We start from the raw sequence: 6,485 nt of genomic DNA, 5'->3' as shown, positions 1-6,485 counted from the left end.
GAAGCCTCACGAGAAATCAAGAAGAATTTAGTTTCTCCATCCGAAACCACCCGCAGTTTAGACGGAAAGAGCATGGCATAGGGGATGTTCAGGTCACGCAGCCTGCGTTTCACAGGGACAAACTGAGTTCTATCTTTTTGCACGTCAATAGCGAAATCCGGAAAGACTGAGATCGGAGAACCGTTCCACTTGAGGGGGCCCCTAGTGCGGGCCAATTTCAGAATCACATCCCTATCCCGGTAATGAAGCAGCTTGGCAATGAACGTACGGGGAGGTGCCCCTGGAGGTAAAGGACGCATCGGAACTCTGTGAGCGCGTTCCACCGCAAAATGTGAGGTGAACTCCTCCGCTCCAAACGCGTCCAACAGCCACTTCTCAATAAATTTTTCAGGGGAGGCACCCTCCTCTTTCTCAGGGAGGCCGACGAAGCGGACGTTGTTCCGCCTCAATCTCCCCTCCATATCGGTCATCTTTTTATTTACCTCCAACATCTGCGACTCCAGGGCAGAAGTACATCTGCCGATTGGCGTAACCGTGTCCTCCAACGTGGATACGCGCGTCTCAACTTCACTGACTCTCTCTCGCACCCGCTGAAGGTCCTGATGAATAATAGATAAGTCCGCCTGGACCTGACCGATCCTGTCGGCCAAGCGGGCTTCGCTGGCCGTGACCGCATCCAGCACCTTTTGCAATGCTGCATCCGTAGCCTCCGCAGAAGAGGAGCCAGCCGACGGAGAAGGAGGTGTTGAGGTCGACTGTAACTCCCCCCCCCCTGTTGGGACCGTGTCGGAGGGTTTCTAGCAAATTTCTCTAACTTCGCCGCAGCCGCGGCAGATTGATGTGGTTTAACCATTGCAGCCAAGCCGGTGATAGAGAGCCAGAAATTATAGTATATCAGAACTGTCCAGGTGCTACGTGTGTAACTGTGAAGTATATCAAAACTGCCCAGCTGCCGCCTATGGATATATAGTATATCAAAACTGTCCAGTGGGTGTGTATGGAGAGGGCAGTATAACAAATCTGTCCAGGGACAGCCTGTCTAGATGCTGCCCGGAAGCATCTGCTGAGGGCCAACAGGATAATATACCAAGTGTCTCACACTGTGTCCCAGTATATAGTAATAGACAACAGGGCAGCCCAGCAAAGGAGCCACTATCAGCTTATATATAGTGTAGGGAGATCTGCAGACACGGATGCTCCCACACGTCTCCCTCCAAGGCAAGCTCCGTCCCCCCAGCAGTGTAAGTGCCTCTCCGAGAGGTAGACAGGGGAGTAGAGCAGAAGCCACAGTGGTAAGCAGGAGATCGGCGGCGGGACCCGCGGCAGTGCTGTAGCAGGGGTCAGGCAGAGTGCTCTCCAGTGTCTCCTCGTCTCGGCTCCACACAGCGGCAGCAGGAGCGGAGACGGGCAGCAGTCTCCAGCGCGGGGAAAGGAGAACGACTCACGTGGTGTAGCTGGCCCCGGCACCCCGCTCACACAGACAGTCCGGCTGCAGCGGGAATCGAGGGTACAGCTCCCAGTCTGACACGGCGGCCCCACCAAGAGTTCACACAGGTATGGGGCTATTTTCGGGCCCAGGGGGGGACACAGGATCTGGTTATCGGATAATGAAGCTGGAGAGCCACAGAGCCTGTGTGCTACTCCATGTCCGCCTTGGCCACGCCCCAAATGTGCTAAATTTAGCACATCTAGGATCAGGTCTGAATCACCCCCATGGAACAAAAAAAAGGCCCAAATTATGTGATTTTAGTTTTGTTTGTCAATTTTTGAAAACAAAAAAACAAAACCAGTCATGGCAGTTTGGCAAAAAACAAATACAAAGCCGGATGACGAATCAGGGCCAATTCCAAATCCAGCAAAAATGGTCCTGTGCACATCTCTAGTAATATGCTAATATCACATTGAGTTTGCTAGCATTGTATGCCTAGGGATGTGCTGATATGAGACATTCCCTTTAACTCCTGTTTTATTGAGTTTAATAAATTATTCCTGTAGTTTAGCTGGTCATTCAAAACTTGGGATCAGTTCTACCATATGGTCTCTACTGGAGGAGCTAGCTGCTTATATCCAGTTTTGCGTTCCACATGGCACAGTTCGGGAGCACCAGCAGGGGCATAGGGCAAAATGAAAAACGCCCCCCCCCCCTCCAAAAACAAACAAACCATGACCTCAGTGCTGTGAGCCAGTAATGCTAACCATTACATCAACACAATTATTTATGTCCTGACGAAGGAGGATTAAAGAGGTCCTCTGAAACGTTGACCATTCAGTACTATTTGTTTAGACTGGTTTTTAAAGTCTCCGTTGAGTGCCAGTTGCTATTGTGTATGGATATTTTGTCAGTTGGGTTGGTCACAGGAAGCAGACTGCTGCAGAGTGCTGGGCTGGTTGAAAACTGGTATATACTGTATATATCTGGGAATTATAGTTTTAGCTTTGCGACGTACCTTGCTATGTGGCCTGCTTTGCTCTGGCTGGCTACGGCAGGATGGCTTTTCACTGCAGCTGCTTATGCCTCCAGTCCAGTTCACACACTGACAGCGGACAGCTTCCTTCTCGTCCAGCTTCCAGAGTCTCTGCATTCAGTGCGCGCTCAGGCTCTTGTGCAGATGCAGAGTAAAGACAACCCAGGTGCTGACTTGAAGGGCTAATATACATCTCCCTTCATTTGAAATGAAAACACTGCCGCCGTGGATCCCTGCCGCCTTCCATCACCTGATGCAGGGACATTGCAAAAACTTTGTGCGCTCATAGCAAATAATTTAAGGGCACACCTAGTACCTCTGCCCTCCCCTTGTCATACAGACTCAGCACACCAGCACCCCTCCCCCACTGGGCTCACCTAGCACTTGTTCCCCCTCTTGCCACCCCCGCCCCCTTACTGGGCTCACCTAATACCTGTCCCCCGTCTTGCATCCCCCCCTTCCCTTACTGGACTCACCTAATACCCATTCCCCCTCATCACCCCCACCTCCTTAATGGGCTTGTCACGATCCGGGTATCTGGACGCCATTACTTACCCTTCAGATGCCTCCTAAGGCTGGCTCAGCGTTCCAGGACCGGATCCCGTTGTTCCTGAGTTTCCACATGCAGAATGTCAGAGTGGTGATTTCATCAGCCGCGGCCTCCGCTGTGCCCGCGTGGTTAAATGTGCGCTTGTCAGTCTGGCGTCTCCTGTGGCCGGCGTCGCCATTACTGTTTCAATTCTCACATGGATTACAAACCAAACTTCCCTCCAAGTGTCTGCATGGGCGCAGCCATCTTGGATTTTGTCATCTGATTATTTCCACCAATCTGCTGTCTGTATTGTTGATTTGCATAATTGCCTAGCCAACCCCTTCCTTGCTGCAGGTATAAGTATGCTGTGCCTGAGCAAGGAAGGCGTCAGTGCTTTGGTTGTCTAACCTAGTTCCAGTTTGTCTCTCTCCTGTGGTTGTCTTCCAGGTTCCAGCTCCTGTCTCCAGACTTCTGCTATAGAGACCCGCACCAGCATTCCATCTGCGGTGTAGCCTGACTCTCCGATCCATTCTGGACTCACCTGTTTCCAGCTACAACAATCACCTGCTTCCAGCTCAGCTTCCAGCAGTGTACAGCTTCTCTTAAAGGGCCGGTGTCCTTTCTGCAGTTTACCACTCTCCACCGGTATTATTATTTCACCGCTCTCAAACAATCACCTGCTTCCAGCCCAGCTTCCAGCAGTGTATAGCTTCTCTTAAAGGGCCGGTGTCCTTTTCTGCAGTTTACCACTCTCCACCGGTATTATTATTTCACCGCTCTCAAACTCCAAACTTCATTATTATTTCATCGCTCTCAAGTTCGTTTATTATTTAACTGGTTCCAGCCAGTATCCACTCCGTACCAACAACAGTCTGGTTCCAGCCAGTATCCACAGCAGCCGTTTTACCTTCAGCAGCCCAGCCTTTCCTGGAACATCAGCTGGTACGATCCTGGGTTCTCTCCATTGCTACAGTCAGGCCTGGTAAGGACTTTCCAACTAGAAGATTATTAGAACTGTCTCACACTACCAGTGCCTGTGGCCCTTGCCACCCTGTAGTACCCAGGAATTGTATTTATCCTCTGTTGACTTTTATGTTTCCTTTTACTGCTGCTGTGTTACGGAGTTTGTCATAATAAACATCATTGACTTTTATCCTGGTTGTCGTGGTCACGCCTTCGGGCAGTTATTCTACATGTTACTTACATGTCTAGGGGTCTGATACAACCTCCCAGGTTCCGTTACATCTCAGCCCCTACAACTGAGGCTGCCTCCCGTCAGCTCAGGCCCTCAGTTGTGACAGGGCTCACCTAATACCTGTCCCCCGTCTTGCCACCCACCCCCTCCCTTACTGGGCTGGGTTCTCCTAATACCTACATGCCTCCCAACATGACCCTCTCCAGGAGGGACAGAATGCTCTGCTTCTGGATTTCCCTCTTAATCTGATTGCCCTCACCTGTGCTGAAACACCTTTCCTGTCCATTAACCTGTTCAGCACAGGTCCCGGCAACCATAAATAAAGAGAGAAGTCCAGGAGCAAAGCATTGTGTCCCTCCTGGAGAGGGTCATGTTGGGAGGTATGTACCTATACTATATTGGTTATAGGTCGCATGGTCTTTTTTAGATTTATATCTCTAACTGAACCCCCATTATGGTTATTTGCCAAGGTTTCTTCTGTATTCAAATTAGGGGGGTGCTACCACAAGCAAGTATACATCAATTTTAAGTCAATCAGAATAAGAGAGAGAAGAGAAGAGAAAAATCGATTGCCTTAAAGTGGTGCACAATATTCAACACTAATAAAACATAACTTTTAATATATTTTCAGCACACTGAGCACAGATATTTGGAAGCACACTGAGCACAGATATTTGCAGCACACTGAGCCCAGATATTTGCAGCACACTGAGCACAGAAACTGAGAGAACGCTGTACGTCCTCTCCCTATCATCTCCAATGCACCAGTGAAAATGGCGGTGACGCTCGGCTCCTTATATAGAATAAGAATCTCGCGAGAATCCGACAGCGGGATGATGACGTTCGGGCGCACTTGGATCCGAGTCTGCCTCGGATTCGTGTAAAATGGTTGAAGTTCGGGGGGGGTTCGGATTCCGAGAAACCGAACCCTCTCATCACTAATTATTATACACTTGTATTTTTTATTTTTTGGTTAGAGAATTTTTTTTATATTATTTTATAATGTAACTGGACCCTGTATTGTTATTTTCCCTTCAGCTCACTTTAAAATAGTTATAAAGGAGAAAGATATCTAAAAGCAATTATAGAGTAAGACCATTTTCCTTACTGTGTAAGCTGCAAAATAGGTGTCCTGTTTGTTGCTTTTCATTTTACCTTTGTATGCCTTACTGCCATGTTTTACTTATTGCACAGTGTAATCTATGTAGTGGACCCAAAATGGCTGCCTCACATGGTACTCTCTTGTGTAGAATAAACAATGCATGGTTCTAAACTCTCCTAATATATTTGTTTCCCTAAATATGTGTCATTTCTTCACCTTTTGAGAGAATTTATTTATTAAGACAACTTCAAGCAAAATATATTTAAAAAATAAATGTCTATTTTTATTTTAAGCAAAATGTAGCCTATTTTTGTTCTACTGCTTCTTCTTTTTCTTCTTCTTCTTCTTCTTCTTCTTCTTCTTCTTCTTCTTTGTCTTCTTCTTTAAAAACACCACACCGTCTTTAAGAAAAAAGTTTATTAGTCAGGGTCTTCACCTGGGGGCGGCGGCCTTTAAGCTCTTTTGCATGGCTGCCACCTTCCCAGGGCTTCCAGCTTCTTCACCTGGTGGGCGGCGGCTGTTAAGCTCTTTTGCATAGCACTTGGAGAACCACAATTGCCAGCATGTCCGGACATAAAGGGCCCGCTGGCACCTGTAAAGAAAATATTAAAATAAAAACACCACACCGTCTTTAAAAAAAAGTTTATTAGTCAGGGTCTTCACCTGGGGACGGCGGCATTTAAGCAGTTTTGCATGGCCACAGCCTCTCCAGGGCTTCCGCCGTCTTCACCTGGGGGGCCGTCGCCTCCCCAGGGCTTCCGTCATCTTTCTCCGGCGTCTTCACCTGGGAGGCAGCGGCCTTTAAGCTCTTTTGCATGGCTGCCGCCTTCCCAGGGCTTCCAGCGTCTTCACCTGGTGGACGGTGGCTGTTAAGCTTTTTTGCATAGCATTTGGAGAACCACAAGTGCCAGCATGTCCGGACATAAAGGGCCCACTGGCACCTGTAGTCCACCTGTAAAGAAAATATTAAAATAAAAGCACCACTCCGTCTTTAAAAAAAAGTTTATTAGTCAGGGTCTTCACCTGGGGGCGGCGGCCTTTAAGCTTTTTTGCATGGTCGCCGCCTCTCCAGGGCTTCCAACGCCTTCACCTGGGTGGCTGCCGCCTCCCCAGGGCTTCCGGCGCCTTCACACGAGAGGCAGCAGCCTTTAAGCTCTGTTGCATGGCTGCCGCCTTCCCAGGGCTTCCAGC

This window comes from Pseudophryne corroboree, chromosome 1 (assembly GCF_028390025.1).
Source record: "Pseudophryne corroboree isolate aPseCor3 chromosome 1, aPseCor3.hap2, whole genome shotgun sequence".
Taxonomy (NCBI): Eukaryota; Metazoa; Chordata; class Amphibia; order Anura; family Myobatrachidae; genus Pseudophryne; species Pseudophryne corroboree.
Note: the sequence above shows the minus strand (reverse complement) of the source record.